This window comes from Rattus rattus, chromosome 3 (genome assembly GCF_011064425.1).
Source record: "Rattus rattus isolate New Zealand chromosome 3, Rrattus_CSIRO_v1, whole genome shotgun sequence".
In the NCBI taxonomy this organism is placed as follows: Eukaryota; Metazoa; Chordata; class Mammalia; order Rodentia; family Muridae; genus Rattus; species Rattus rattus.
Genome location: NC_046156.1, coordinates 156,675,376 through 156,692,037, shown reverse-complemented (window position 1 = coordinate 156,692,037; position 16,662 = coordinate 156,675,376).

Below are 16,662 nucleotides of genomic sequence, written 5' to 3'. Positions count from 1 at the left end.
ACATGAGGTGGAAACAGAGACCGAAACAAACTCATTTTATAACACACAACTCAGAAGGCAATTGGGAAGCAACCTGGGCAGGCAGATGTCGCCAGGATATATCATGTATAGCAATAACCTTGTATATATATCATATATATGCCAACAAGCACTGTGATAGAATATTATTCAACCACAAATGAAGAGAAGGGGAGGCTGGAGATATGGCCTGTGTAGGTAAAATATTGTTTACACTTTCAGATAAGATAAGTTTGGTTCAAACACTTACATCTCAGGTGGCTCCACAACCTGCCTTTGGGCACCTGTATTCATTCATTCATTCATTCATTCATCCATTCTTCATGTTCGATACTCATGTGTATACATATACTGTGTGTCTGACATATGTACACACCTAAAAAAGATAAGTTTTTAATTAAAAAAGAAAAGAAATAAGCCTGTCAAGATCTGTATCCGTCAACACTTAGGAAGCCAGGGCAGGGAGATCTGCAAGGTTTAAGGCTAGCCCTGGGCTACAGAGGACCTTGTCTCAATAAACAAGCAAACAAGTGGAAGGTGAAAGGTAGATGACCTGTGACCTGAACGACCTTGAAGACAGCAAACACCTAAGTGGGCTGAAAGCCAGACACTGTGCTTCTTACCATAAAATATTCAGAAATAAGCAAATTCAACAAAACAAAACAGTTAATTAGTTTGCTAAAATAGAGGGAAGAAATAGGAGGGGACTTCCACTAGTTGGTGCAGTGTATTTCTCTGAAGTGACAAAATCTTAAAATCAGAAGAAGATGGTAGCTTCACAATGCTGTGCCGACCACGAGGTGTGCACTTTAAAGGCTAACCCCGTGTAGTGTGGATCTCCACTTCAATAAGCGCACATACATATCTTTGCAAACACAGCCCTCGGTGTGGCTACCCAATAGCCTGAGCCTCTGTGTATAGGAAGGGTTGAAGCTGCTTCTGGAGGCTGCCAGAGAAAGCATATTGCAGCCATGTTCCAGTACATATGGTTGAATTCAGCCTCCTCAGGCCAGTGTTGCTGCCAGGCTGCTGCCAGGCATACTGTGCTTCTTTTACACCAACCGTGCCCCACAGGCTGCAGGGCTTGGGGTCTGATTCCCATGGAACATCCCCTCTGCAGTGGCGGTATATGAGAGACCAGATTTACCGCGATCGGAGGTAGCCTGGATTGATCAGTAAACGCAGTGAGCCTCCCTGTGCACCAGAACCTCTACCACCGCCGTCATCAACAACATATGAGGCTCAAACACAGGAAAATAAGAATGAAGCTTCAGAGAGAGGCAACAGGAAAAAATGGTAAAAGCATCCAGCAGGAGTGGGGCGTCGCGAGACGGCGATGTGGTCTTGCGTAGGCAAGAATGGGGCACAGCTAAACATGGTGTGCTGGCTGGCAATACTAATTCTCCTCCACACTAAGCGCGACACTAATGCTGTCGCTAAGGGGTCTCTGGAGAAGGGGAACAGCCAGGAGAGGCCAGAGGCCTGGGCGGGACCTTAATACCATAGAAGGGGGGTACAATTGTTGCTGCTCTTGGTGGGAACTGATATCAGGCCCGTCCACTAACCTAACTGCCTTGAGTTCTTTGAGGGCCCCAGATGTTGAGTAAACAAAACACTTGCTATGGTACAGCCTTAGTACATCTAGGCAGTAGTTAATTCTCTGTGTGTAGTGACCAGGGCAGAACCACTGACGCCTCTTCATCCATCCCTGCCCTGAGAGGGTGCAGGGTAGAACATGGTTCCTGGTCCTCTGACCCCAGCCCTGAAACAAGCGAAATTACAGGTGTTTCGAGCTGAATAGTGAAATCAGATTGTTATCAGACCTGAAGGCCCTTCTGTCAATTCTGAGTCTCTGCCACTTGCTATCAGTCCTCAGTGACAGATGAATAGTAGAAAGCAAAAGAGATTTACTCAGTGTGGCGTGTGTGTGAGAGAAGGTCAACCAGATCCAGCAAACTACAAGGTCTCCTGAATGCCAAGATCAAAGCTTGGTGAGGGGCCAGGATACCATGCACTGAAGTGTCATGCCAAGGAGTGCAGTCCAAGGGCCGCCGTGACTCCCTCATTGTCTGCGGCTTCTATATGGTGGTCTGACAAACCTGTCTCTTCGGAAGACAGGTTTCCTCTCCTGGCTGTTGGCCTTTCCTTCTCCCAACAGCAGGATGCCTGGGGAAGTTCCCACATTTCTTTAAGGTCCACTGTTTCAATAGTCGTTAGTCCAAGTTAAGAAACACAAGTATGTCTTTTAGAATATCTTGGTTCTTGAACTTGTTACAAGGGCATTCCCAGATTACTGACTGATAGGAAAGGTAAGGTCTATACAGGCTCTGGAGCTGGAGTGGGCACTACCACACCTGGCTGTCAGGAAAGCCCTGCTGTGTAACACCAAGATTTCCCTCTACCTGGATGCTGCCTGGGTTGAGGTGATGTAATAGTTCCCTCATGTTTTACCTACATCTCCAAGCCTGAAGAAGAAGCTGCTATCAGCCATGACCACGCCCTTTTACCGCTCTCCACTACCACTACCTCTACTATGGCCTTTCACAGGGAGAACTAAAGATTCTCTCCAAAGAGAGGCTGTGGAATGATTCGAGGCAGGCTGCTCTCTACTCAAGGAGGAGACTTGAGGTTTAAATCTAACACCCATTAAAAAATTCAAATAATGACTACCTGTGCCTATGCTCCAGTACTAACAGCAGAGCAGGCAGATCCGGGAGCTCACGTACAAGCCTTCATGAAGGTGGGCCTCCAGTTTATGAGACTTGAATAGGTGGAAAGTATTAAAGCAGGACCATCATCACAGATTAATTAGAAATTACAATGCTGACCTAATTAAAAAGAATTGCTGTGCCTCTCACTTTAGCTGAAGACTATTGAACCAATGCACCACGAGAAGGGAAGAGGGCCTCCTGACAGCCATGATGGTGCCAGCTTCATGAAACTCAGAACCATCAAGGAAGGAGCTACAGGACGGAGGCACAGAGCCCCAGCGAGACTCCTCACTCCTTACACGGGGTGTCATACGACTCTAATAAAGCTTCAGAAGAAGTCTGCTCATGAGCAATCAGGAAGAACACTCACACTGTTGCCTTGAGCTGGCGAATGGAAGAAGCCTGGCACCATGGAGGGGCTTATCTCTCCCAGAAGAACTTCACACCCTTCTGACAACTTGTCAGACTGCCTTATGGGAGGCAGACAATGGAACAATGATGGCTCTCTGAGCAGAAGGCTCCTTGACCAGCTGTATCTCTGCACTTCTGCTCTCCCATGAGGCCAAACCTCCTACGGAACTTCAGGGTGAGCCAGGGGAGGGGGTGTGAGAGGGTTGCCTGTATATTTTCTGATCCTCTTCGAATGAGGCCTCTGGCTAAATCTGCATTCTCTGCTTCTCACTGTTTCTGTGCTGTCTAGCTTTTGTCAGCATTCATGTGGATGCTTGCCATGTCTGTCTGCCTGTGCACCGCACAGACCTGTGGAAAACAGGTGGGGGAGGGATAGAGGCCACTTGAGCTGTTGTGTGCGTGCTGCTAGAGATTAGACACTTGTCCTCTGGAAGAGCAACCAATTCTCTCAATCACTGATATCTCTCAGCCTATTACTTGATTCTTCTAGGTGACCTTTTTGCCAATGGGTGCCAAACACCACCTTGACTCCCGGATCCTGTTAGTGGAAACACTGCCTGCCTTGCACTGTCAGCTCTCGCATCAGTATGATCAGACAGGTGTCCCCTGAGGGTGTAGAATCGAACAAAACCTCAAACCGATCCTGTCACCCTCCCTCTACACAGACAAACACACAGGCTCACTCACAGGATGAAATGTGTCAGGAGGGAGGGCCAAGCTGCTAGGAGGAGGCTGGGCTGCCTGCTACAGGCAGTGCTCAGTGAGTTTACATTTCAGCTTACAGAGAGAGAGAGAAAGAAAGGAGAAAGCAGCAAAATTACTTGGTTGCTGGTTGCTGTGATAAACACCATCGCTGGGATAATATTCCTGAACACTGTGTCACTGGCTGTCTCTGCCTGTACTCAAATGTTGATTTCCTTACAGGCAGAGTTGGTGGAGACCGATGTTGGCATTGTCATTTTGTAAAAGGGTGTTGTTTATTTGTATATATAAGTACATTGTGTGGCTGTCTTCAGACACCAGAGGAGAACATTAGATCCATCACGGTGGTTGCCAGAGCCTCACTTAGTTGTGGGAGATTGAACTCAGGACCTCTGGAAGGTCACTGTTATTCTTAACGGCAGTATCTCTCAGCCAACATTGTTATTTTTATTGGGTATCTCACCTAGCAGGTATTTGTAAACATCCCTTCCCTCACCTTCTGATTAGGGTTTAATGGCCCACCACTTCAGAAGGAGAGACTAGAGCCAGAGATAAGGTGCTCCTGCCAGAAAGAGTGCGGCTAGGAAAGTCACCAGCAAGACTTGGAGGAGGACTAGATATGGGGAGACTGAAGGTAGCGCCATGGCAGGCCTTGAACTAGAATAAACAGGTTAATAGGTTATAAGGCTACTTACATGAGGACAAATACAAGTAAGATAAGGCCATACAAATTAATATAAATAAATAAAAGTCTCTCCATGTTGACTATTCAGGGAAGCAGAGGCCAAAGAAGTCTGTTATACACTGGAGCTAAAAGTGGCGTGAGAGTAAGGTAGCTTTACTTGGTTTTAGGTTGTAATCATTGCTTTGAGGGAAGTCAGGGCAGGACTCAGACAGGAGCCCAGAGGCAAGACTGAACTTTGGAGACAGTGCTATCTACTGCCTTGCTCATATGAGGTGATCTGCTCTGCCTGCTTTCTCTTGTACAACTCAACTCCACCCACCCACCACCACTTACAGGTGGCTCGGCCTGCAGTGGCTGGGCGCTTCTGATCCATCAGTAAAATGCCCCCAACACACGCCCACAGGCCAGGCCATGGAGACATTGCTCCAGCTGAGGCTCACTGTTCTCAGATGACCCCAGCTTGTGTCAAGTTAATCTAGAATCAGAACAGGAAGTAGGACAGGAAGGAGGAGGGACATGGGGAAAGGAGTAAAACTCGGATACTTTTCTTGCCCAAGTGGCCAGTGCCTCCCAGTTCAATTGGAGACCAGGTCTTGCAGGCAAAAGGACACACACACAAGCTTCCAGCCGTGGGGCCTCAGTCCCCTGCTCCATCTACCTAAATTGTCCCTCTGTGCCCACCCTCTTTGGATGATATGCCCAGGTCCCTCCCTCCATGGGGTCATAGGCACAGTAACAAAGACCAGGGCAGTCCGGCACACTGCCCTAAATGCTTTATTTGGTTTGATTTCTCTAAATGGCAGCCCTGGATCACAGCAAACCCCACTAATTGGTGCAATGGCTTCCCCTCCTCAACAAACCCATGACCAGGGATACCAATGCAGCTTCCTGGCTGGGGGCTTCCTCTATTGCCTGCTTGTCATCCACTTCCTATTGTATCTGGAGCTCTTACCTCCTGCTGGGAAGGACAGGTGCCATTCATTGCAGGCATGGGACCTCTCTCCCAGGGTTGCAGTGTCCGGAGGTACAGCATGGAGGTGGGCAGGGACTATTCTTCAAAATGCCAATTAAAGTCTGGCCCAGATTCCACCGCAAAGACTTGAGCAAGGGTGCAGAGAAAGAAAGGATGAGGAAGAAGGCTTTCTGTGTGCGTGGAGTCTGCATGGAGGAGGTTGGAGGCTACAGGAGAAAAGGCAGGGTATGCAGGACCTCAGTGGTCAAGTGACTCTCCGACGGCAAGGCGGGGCCTCACCACCACCTGAGCACATCTTGTGGAGTTTCAGTGCTCTTGGCGTTTTCCATCAGGCAGTCTCAAACCAAGTGAGGAGCACCTCTGTATGTCTGGGTCCTTGCCAGAGTCATCATGGGTCATCGTGGATTACAGTGATTATCATGCCTTTTCAGCCTTTGATGAGACCATAACTCAACAGCAGAAACAAGAATGGAAAGGATTTCAGAGTCTTACCAAACCCGAGGAAAATCCAGGCCCTTGAGATGAATCACAGGGACAGCAATATTAACCCTGAGAGCAGTGTGCTCAAAGGAACCTGAGTTCACTTCAACTTCCATTCATTCATGAATTCAGTTGTCAGTTTGTACTCAGTGCCTGATGTTGGGCTTCTGTTTAAATCCCAGTTCATTTCTTAAAACTGATTTATGGTCTCTTGCGTTACACAGGTACTGCATCCGGGCCTAGAGAATCAACTCCATGATTGAGGCACTAGCTGCTGCTCTTGAGTTCCATTCCAGCACACCACAACAACATAGCTGCAACCGCTGTAACTCCAGTTTCGAGGTCAACACTCTCTTCTGGCCTCCACAGGTACTGCATACGTAACCGTCTTAAAAGATGTCAAACATAATAAAACATACATGAAATAAAATGAAAAAATAGCAGTTGTGTTGCAGGGCTTATAAAACATTAGATGAGAGTACTATTGTGAGAGGACAGAATCTGGGACTTTTTTAAAGTATTATCAATTTAGGCTGGAGAATGGCTCAGTGAGAAGAACACTTGCTGCAAGTCCTGTGACCCAAGACCAGTCCCCAAGGATGATGCACAGGTGACGATGAGCCAACTACAACTTGTCTCTGACCTTACACATGGACCATGGTGCATACACTTACATGCACACGCACGCACGTGTGAGCAATAAATATAACAGTTCTTAAATCCCTTTCCCTGTATCATCCCTAGACGGTCTCTCTGACCCTTGACAGCACTGTCGAGGTCTCTTGAAGCAGTTGATGCAGGGGAGCTGGAGAGAACGAAGCAACACATTGAGAGAGGGCGGGGCCAAAGGAAAACATAGGCGGCCAGACAGAAATGTCTCAGGGTGGGAAGTTTGCCGCTAATTCACTGTCAGGGGCGGGAAAGCAAGTTCTCCCACAAGGATGCATTCAACGCGGTTGACGATCTAAGAGGTGGGAGGTGCGAGGGAGCGAATCTATCTGTATCTTGATCGAAGAGATCAAAACAGCGTCTATTCCTGCACCGTTCCCTTAGAAATGTAGCCTCTTGGGGACTAGGAATGGAATGTATCTCTTCTCAAAGCCTGCCAGGCAAGCCTGGCTAGACCCAACCTTCGCAGGAGTTCCTACAGGAGAAAGTCAGCGGGAAGAAGCAAGAATGGCTCCTCATGACACTGCCGCTTGGCGGACCTTGAGGAGCTGGCTTGTGGCTCCCGCCTCACTCTCCCACAGCCCAGGTCCTCGAGGCTGGGGTAGGGCAGCACGCGAGCAGTTGTCCAGCTGGGTGCATGCCCCTAAAACTGTGCTGCCTGTAACTCTGGGGCTCCTAGCTATAAAACTACGAGAGAAGCACAGCATGTCTGAAACACCAATTTTATTCTCCAGAAGATTTTTCGTCAAGGAAGTGTAGGATCCTACTGAAAGTGAAACATGGATGTTCTTGCAGGGCAAGATAACACCAAAGTGTGAGGATCTCCTGGATTTGAGGGCTGTTTTGGGCTGTGCCCCCGATCAGGGGGGGCCATTCTCCTTCCCTTCCCGACTGCTTAAATGCTCTCTCCCTTTGGAGGTCACTGTTAGTGAAGATTTTAGGTCATCATGCCCATTCAAAGAGACTCTGTGTGTCCGGCCACTCGCTGAATGAATCAGGAGATGGCAGGGAGGCCCTGCACAGGTGCAGTGACCGAATGGGCCTAGGTGTGGATCTTTCCCAGCTGGTGCACTGGTTCACTGCTCACCCAGGCTGGGAACAGCCCTACCATGGAGCACTGGGTAGTCAGAGCCTAGACCCTTTGGTCTGACTAAATCTCCAACTCTGTTGTTCACTCCCCTGCCCCATTGAAGACAGATATGATCTATGCTGCTTTCCCAGAACCACCAATAATCCTGACCAAAACCGTCCCCCCCCTGCCCCCCCCTGTCTCTACAGAGTTAAGACAGAACTTCCATCCTACTCAGTACTGGTAGAAACACAAGGTAGACATTTTCTAAAGCACCTCTGAACACACAGAGCCTGTGCTGTACAATATCTTCCTGGGATGGGGAATTGAACCCAGATTCAGGCATGCCCAGGCAGCCCCATACCACTGAGCTACATCCTGCCTGATCAAACTCCATTTCTTTTTTCAAGACAATGGCATTGCCTTCCTGGATTCTCATCTAAAGGGTTTTTTTTAGTTACTTAGTCAGTCAGTCCAGTCAGTCAGTCAGTCAACCTTTGCTTCATCTGGGTTCCAACAGAGAGACTGAAGGCAATAGAAGGAATTAGTTGCTTGAGAGCCATTCTTTCTGTTCTTATTGAGCCCCACGAAGTTAACTCCCCATCCTCAGACCTTTAGATGGACCTGGGGTAACTGTTACTGGTTTCAATAAACAAGAAAAAGAGACTCATGTCAGAATCTGCATAGGGTACAGCTAGCCTCAAAGGCCCACCCTAACTAGCCAGCCTTTCTCTCTTGGCTCCCACAACCTCCAAACACAGCGCCCCTCCTGGGGACCAAGTGTTCAAAACACAAGCTTATGAGAATGCTTAATTTTCAGACGGTATGAAACCCAGTAGCTCCACAAGATTAATGTCATTTATTGTCCTCCTGTGCTGGTGAAGCTTTGCCACTTGACTCAAGCTAGGTGCCTGAGAAGAGCTTAACCTCAATTCAAAATGCCTCCATCAGATGGCCTCTGTAAGTCTCGGATGATTGATGAGGAGAGGCCAGCCTTGGGTATTGACAACCCTGGACTGGTGCTCCCGGGGTTATGAGGAAGGAAGCCAGTGGGCAGAAAGCATTCTCCTGGCCTCGCTTTTTCTGCCTCCAGGTCTGTGCCTTTGAGTTCCACACACCTGCTCACCCTGTAAGACGAAGGTAGAGTGGTGCCTGTCTATTGTTGTGTAAGACCCTCAGATGTGGTATCTAGGTTAAAGGTTGCCTCACATGCCAGCTCACCTGCAGCAATCTCTGTGCTTGGTACCATCCTACAGACTTCTCTCTTCTGCCTTTGTGGTTCCCTCCGCCTTAGCTCTTGGGGCTTCTGTTGAGCAAAAGATGACTTTGCACGGAATCACTGGAATAGCAGGCGGCTAGGCCAGGTCTAAGGCTACCACTCTGCCTTCTTCCTTACTGAGACCTCGTTCTTTGAACAGTCCCCTTTCCTAAAACCGAATACACTCTAGAAGGTCTCCTCTGTGTGGTTCATCTTCATCATCCTAATCCACATGTAACATGCGAATGTACTGTGAAAGTATTAAGAAACGTTTCAGTCAAAGAGCAAAGCCACCACTATATTAGGCAAAAGGTTTTCTTGAGGACAGAAATACACATGCACACATCCGTTATTACGCGCACACATGCACACAGATACTTCCACTAAAAGGGTTTTAAAGAATGTGGGGATTTATTGAATTGACTTACAATATAGATGTCTGGGCTTACACTGTGTCTCAGGCAATCTCTTGAGATGCATAGTGGGGGCTCTGTTGCAAAAAAATAAGATAAAATAATAAATAAATGGTGGGATGGGCACAAGAGGAGGTAATTGTGGAAACCAGTAAAGCTTTGGCAAAAGGCCCTGGAAAAACAGAACGGAGTAATTCCCTAGCCTGAAAGCTCAGTAATGCCAATGTGATGCTGAAAGCTGAGAGAGTTGCTACTGAGGAGGACAAAGAGGCTGGAGTCCACGCCACTGAGGATCTTACACCACCACCGGCCAACACTGTTACCACCACCATCATCACCATCATCACCGGGCAACAGCAGCAATAGACCCACTCATTGTGTGAAAAAAAAAATACGAATCCATGCAGATTTTTTTCATCCAGATCTCCGAAAGGTATCCTCACACTGACAGGGTCTTCCTACTACTCCATCACTCTTCAATATGTCAGTGCTCAGAACTGCTCCCACAGACACATAAACCTCACAAGTCCTTGTCTCATCAATCCAGTCAAACCGACTAACCAAGGCCACCCACCACAGCTGTTCTCTACCCCATTGGAACGGCTCACATTTAAGACTCCACGTAAAGGTGCTCGTGATATGAGGAAAACCTCTGCTTAGCTCCTCCTCTTCCAGAGCAGGGAGGTTGCTCTTGCTGAGAGAAGACTAGACTATACCAGGCTTCTGGACAGAGACCTCCAATGTCACCGTGGATCCCCTATACCCCCTCACACCCCCTATCTCCAGGGCCCTCTTGCCAAGGCAGCATCTGCCTCTCTGTGGCACACAGCAGTCACTCAGTCTGTACTTCTTGGTTATACTATAAGGAACATGGGACTTGAACTGCCAGCTCAGGGATTAAGGGGAGGAGTTTCTGTCAAGTCCCATCTGTTCTAAAGCTTTCCAGATTCAGAGGTGAAGGAGCTAACGTTTTGGCCTAAGGCATCTAGGTGGTAGGGCTGCAAGGTACATGCCCCACCTGGAGAGGCCAGGCATCCAGCGACCCACAGCACAAGGCGCAGGCACAAGGCTCGTCTAGGGCCAGACTGTCCCAGTCTTGTTGAGGATATGTTGCCCAAAGAGAAGCCAGCCTTCAGATAACAACACATGTGGAAGTGCTTGCATCCTCCAGGGGCCAACATTTTGCCAAAGGGGAGGAGGCACCCTGAGTCATGGACAGAGACATTCTCCATGCTCCTGTGACACCGAAAGTGCTTCTCAGATATCCTTTATTGCAAGATGAGTCTGGGAAAGGGGGGCGGCAGTCATCACCACTGCCTTTCCTGTCAGATCCCTCTGGGTCCCTCTGGGGACATGTCACCTAACCCCTCAGTCACAGCAGAGACCCTAAGGGTAATGTGGATCCCCACTGGCCTGGATCGTCCTTCAATGTGGCTGTAGGACCTCCAAGCCTACTGGTTATAGCAATGGACGATGCTTCTTGGCTGCGGAGTCCAGTTCAAGTGTGCTTGAAGCTAGCACTCTTTGCCTCATGTATGGTATGCATCATCTGTTCACCATCTAGAGACCACCTACTTCCCCAGAAGCTTCAGATGTGCTGGATATGCATGTGGTTGCCTCCTGTTGATGGGGGACTGAACAGCATCCAGAGGCTTCCTTGTCAATCATCTCCTAGAACTTGGGGTTCCAAATAAGTTCCATGGGCGTGCATGGATGCCACCACCACTGGCAGCATCCTGGGCATCTGACATGATACTTAGAGAAATTCCTCAGAAAACTGCAGAGCTCGAAATGTCCTGAAATCTATATATAATTCAGAAGAGGGGCAGTTAGGTTCCTCACACACAAGGGTCTCCCCTGCCAAAGAATTGCAATGTTCTTGGGTTCCCAAGCTTAGCAATGGTGAACTTGGTGACACCGCCATGAAGGACAACATCTTCTGAGGGCAGTCTTAGGATGCTGCTTCTTGCACGGCCCTAGCTTAGACACTTGCTGCATAAAGACCTTAGGAAATTCTGACTCTGTAAACACTAAAGACTTCACATCCTCCCCACACTGAAACCAGGAGCAAAGAACTTATCTCCTCATGACCTCACAAGGTGCTGTGAGCCTCTGGGAATGGAGTTTCTAAGTGGCAGCCAGTGAGCCACAAAAGATGGTAGGGCATCTGTCTGATCCTCTGGCAGCCAGGCAGGCTCAGCTCCAACAGGTCCTAGCTAGCCCACCACTCAGTAGGTGGCTTGCTGAGGTCAGAGAGCTTGCAGATGTTCTCAAGGACCCATGCTTCATCACTTGCTCACCTTGGCCAGGGAGGAGCAGCATGGGGGACCCGGCCAGGCGTCATTGCTCTCTCCCCTCCTGGGGGCTTACACGGGCCATACCTTGCAAAGTAACTCTGCCATACCAACAGTGTGGTGGGAGCACAAGGAAGCTCAGGGTATCTCAGTGACCCCTGGTGTCTCAGCCCAAGGCCCTCTCTGTCATCTTACCACAGACTGGCAGAATGATTTCCTGGAACCCTGCAGCCTCTAGGGCTTAGAACTTAGACTTGTGGTCTTGCTCCTCTTGTGAGATGGAGGAACAAGATCTTTCCACAGCTCAGATCATAATGGCCTCTTCCTTCTGGGAAAGAGTAGAACTATCAAGGCTCTAATGAGCCCTCAGTGCCAATGATAGGAAACTCTCCTGGAAACTTTTGGGGCACCATTGTTTGTACCAGGAAACTGAGACTTTCCATTGAAATATCAGAATGGTTGAAATTCCTCCATGGCGTCAGGAGATTTGGGGGGATAGGCCAGAAGGCCTGGATTGTGATACATGGCCGCCTTCTACTGACCTCTTTAAGTCTAGTCAAAAATCTCTCTTATGAGACTTTTGGTCTTTTCCCTCCATGGCTGGGCTGTCTGGGATCAAAGGCTAGGTCATTAACGAGGTCCCTGGGGGAGTAGAGACAAGGGTTGAGCCGACATCTCTCTTTACTGATGAGATCTGTCCACAAGTAACTTCCATCCCTCCTAGACGGGTTGGTCCAACATCAGAAGCAATCAGTTGTGCCTGGCGGCTTGTGGTTTAACCTGACCTTTTCTGGGGAGGAAGGAAATGACAGTGGGCCCCTTCACCCCCTGGAAAATTAATTGGCTTGAAGGATGTGAATTTTTTCCTGGCAGTCAGTAGTGGTTACTCCACCCAGGACTGACTACTGAAGACACTCGTGGTAGCCCAAAATTCAGTTCTGAATTACTGAATGTCTATAACAAAGTCCCCTTTGTACAACCAGCTAGGGGAAGGGGACACACTGAACAATGTTATGGCCATCTTTTTAGTTTGCAGAACTGGACTGTGGTGGACTCTCAACACCTTCAAGATAACACTTGTGCCTACCATGGACTCTCTTCACATGTGAGGCCTCTCTGCATTCCAGGGGGGCATCTGTATGCTGTATTTGGCTTCATGTAGAAGGTGCTCTGAGGTCCCACATCTCAGAACCAGAACAAGAGAGTGTCAGTTAAAAGTAGAGTTTAGAGGCCTTACTCTTGGAACAAAGCACCTTGACAGTGCATGTCTCGGGAATTCTGCCTCACAATCCTCCAGGCCCCCTAAGGCCACCTTGGTGATGGGGGAACAAGACCACGGGCAAAAAGCTCACTGCTCAGATGTTCTTCCCCAACAGAGCTGTGTGGGAAGGATTCCTGTTGGGCGTTTGGTCCCCTTGCTGATCTGCTGGGATGCTGATTTTATGAAATAAACGTTTTAGTTCATAGGTTGAGTTTACAGAGCCATCGAGCCCATTCTAAAGTGTCAACTGGTGGGCATGTTAGCAACACCTTTAATCCCAGCACTTGGCAGGCAGAGGCAGGTGTATCTCTGAGTTCGAGGCCAGCGAATTTACAAAGTGAGTTCAGAAGAACCAGGGCTTCAGAGGAAACCCTGTCTCAAAAAAAGAAGGAGGAGGAAGAGGAAGAGGGAGGAGGTAAGTGTCAACTAAGTCCAGTCAGAAAGACCAATGTCCACTGCTGAGTTCTCATTGATTAGAAAATTGTTCATTTTTCTCCTCATTGTTGAAGCCATTCCATCTTTTTTGTCTTGTTTATGTGTGCATGTCTGTGTGTGAGTTGTGCATGTGTGTGTAGTGTCCTGCGGAGGCCAAAAAGGAGGTGTTAGGTCTCCTGAACTGATGGTGCAGCAGTGAGCTCCAGTGCGGTGCTGGGAACTGAACCGAGATCCTCTGCAAGAGCCAGTGTATTAACTCTGAAACCATCCTTCCAACTCCTGATGGCATTCTGTCCACCGACAAGATCAGACATGCTTTTATTGGGAAAGGCTCGAGGGCCTCTGTGTCCCCATCACTTAGACCACGCCTGACCCAGGGGTGCATGTTCCCCTACTAGGGTGTAAATAGTACATGGAACCCCATCCTCAGCATCCCTTATCTCACACACCCTGGAACCCATCCCTCAGTATCCTTTATCCCCACACCCTGGAACCCATCCCTCAGCATCCCATATCCCACACACCCTGGAACCCATCCCCAGCATCCCTTATCCATACACCCTGGAACCCATCCCTCAGTATCCCCTTATCCATACACACCCTGGAACCCCATCCCTCAGCATCCCTATCCATACACACCCTGAACCCATCCCTCAGTATCCCTTATCCACATACACACCCTGGAACCCATCCTCAGCATCCCCATATCCATACACACCCTGGAAACCCATCCCCTCAGCATCCCCTTATCCCCTACACACCATGGAACCCATCCCCAGTGTCCCCTTATCCCCACACACCTGGAACCATCCCTCAGCATCCCTTATCCATACACACCCCTGGAACCCATCCCCTCAGCATGTCCCCTTTATCCCACACACCATGGAACCCATCCCTCAGTGTCCCCTTATCCACACACCCTGGAACCCATCCTCAGCATCCCCTTATCCATACACACCCCTGGAACCCATCCCTCAGCATCCCCATCCATACACACCCTGAACCCATCCTCAGCATCCCTCTCCCACACACCCTGAAACCCATCCCTCAGTATCCCCTTTATCCATAACACACCTGGAACCCATCCCCTCAGCATCCCCTTATCCCTACACACCTGAACCCATCCTCAGCATCCCTTATCCATACACACCCCTGGAACCCATCCCTCATCCCCATCCATACACACCCCTGGAACCCATCCCTCAGCATCCCTTATCCCCACACACCCTGGAACCCATCCCTCAGTATCCCCTATCCATACACACCCTGAACCCATCCCTCAGCATCCCTATCCCCACACACCCTGGAACCCATCCCTCATCCCATATCCACACACCCCTGGAACCCATCCCCAGCATCCCTTATCCCCACACACCCTGGAACCCATCCCAGCATCCCTTATCCATACACACCCTGGAACCCATCCCCAGCATCCCTTATCCCTACACACCCTGGAACCCATCCCTCAGTATCCCCTTATCCATACACACCATGGAACCCATCCCTCAGTGTCCCTTGTCCCACACACCCTGGAACCCATCCTCAGTGTCCCTTATCCCGCACACCCTGGAACCCATCCCTCAGCATCCCTTATCCATACACACCCTGGAACCCATCCCTCAGCATCCCTTATCACACACCCTGGAACCCATCCTCAGCATCCCCTTATCCATACACACCCCTGGAACCCATCCCCCAGCATCCCTCATCCCCACACACCCTGGAACCCATCCTTCAGCATCCCTTATCCATACACACCCTGGAACCCCATCCCTCAACATCCCTTGCCCACACCCTGGAACCCATCCCTCAGCATCCCTTATCCATACACACCATGGAACCCATCCCTCAGTGTCCCTTGTATCCCTACACACCTGAACCCATCCCCTCAGTGTCTCCTTATCCCCTACACACCCTGGAACCCATCCCTCAGCATCCCTTATCCCCACACCCTGGAACCCATCCCCACATCCCCATCTGTCCACCTGGAACCCATCCCTCAGCATCCCTATCCATACCCACCCTGGAACCCATCCCCAGCATCCCTACACACCCTGGAACCCATCCTCACTATCCCTTTATCCCCACACCATGGAACCCATCCCTCAGCATCCCTTATCCCACACACCCTGGAACCCATCCCCAGCATCCCCCTTGGTCCCTACACACCTGGAACCCATCCCCTCAGCATCCCTTATCCCTACACACACCCCTGGAACCCATCATGCATCCCTTATCCCTCACACACCCTGGCTTCAGCACAGCGACAACAGAATGCCTGTCACCCTCCACCTGCTGGACCTGCTGGTCTAGAGCTATGAAGAGTGTGTGCGAAGTCAGTAGACTGGACTTGATACCCCTTATTCTCTGTTCCTCTTTCTCCTGTGTCAGTCACCTGCATCAGGAGTCCACAGGCTAAATGGCCACAATGGTTTAAAGGAGATGACTAATGTAAAACCTCTTTTTTTAAAAAAGATTTATTTATTCATTTATTATATATACACACTGTTGCTGGCCAGACACACCAGAAGAGGGCATCGGACCCATTACATATGCTTGGAGCCAGCCTGTGGCCGGGAATTGAACTCAGGACCCTGAAGAGCAGCAGGCATGCACTCTCAACTTCAGAGCCAACTCCTTTAGAGTGGGGACACTCCCTTCCAGGCAGCCTTGTTTAACTCAACAACTGCTCGACTTGGAAGCCCTATCTGCCCAGACACTTCTAAACTTTCAAACTCAGACCCGCTGAGAGTTTCCCATTTTGTATTTTCTTTAAATTAAAGGTGTTTCTTGACTGTGGCTATGAGCCAGGAATTGAGGAGAGCATTTAGACCCTGCTCATCTATCTAGACTCGTGTAAGCCACAGTCTACCGTGGTTCAGGGGTTTCCTTGGTCCTCAATTCCGAGTTCAGTTTCAACCCAGCGCCTGTCTGCCTCTTCACTGGAATGTCTATGGCATCTAACTTGCATATCAAGTGTAACCGTTTGGGGATTTCAGCCTTCCCCTCTCTTTCCACGTTGTGCAATGGTGTTTGTCCACCCAAAAGGGCTAAATTAAATTCATATTTGACTTTCTCTCAGCAGGTAAGAGCACTGGCTACTATTCTGACAGACTGATTCAATTCCTCAGCACCCACATAGCTCACAATCATCTCTGACTCGACTCCAGGAGATCTGGCCCTCTTCCGTGTGGCATGTGGGCACTGCCTGCATGTGGCACGCAGAGACAAAGGCACCTCCTCATACATAAAATAAAAAATAAAAACCTTGTCAGAAGGTAAA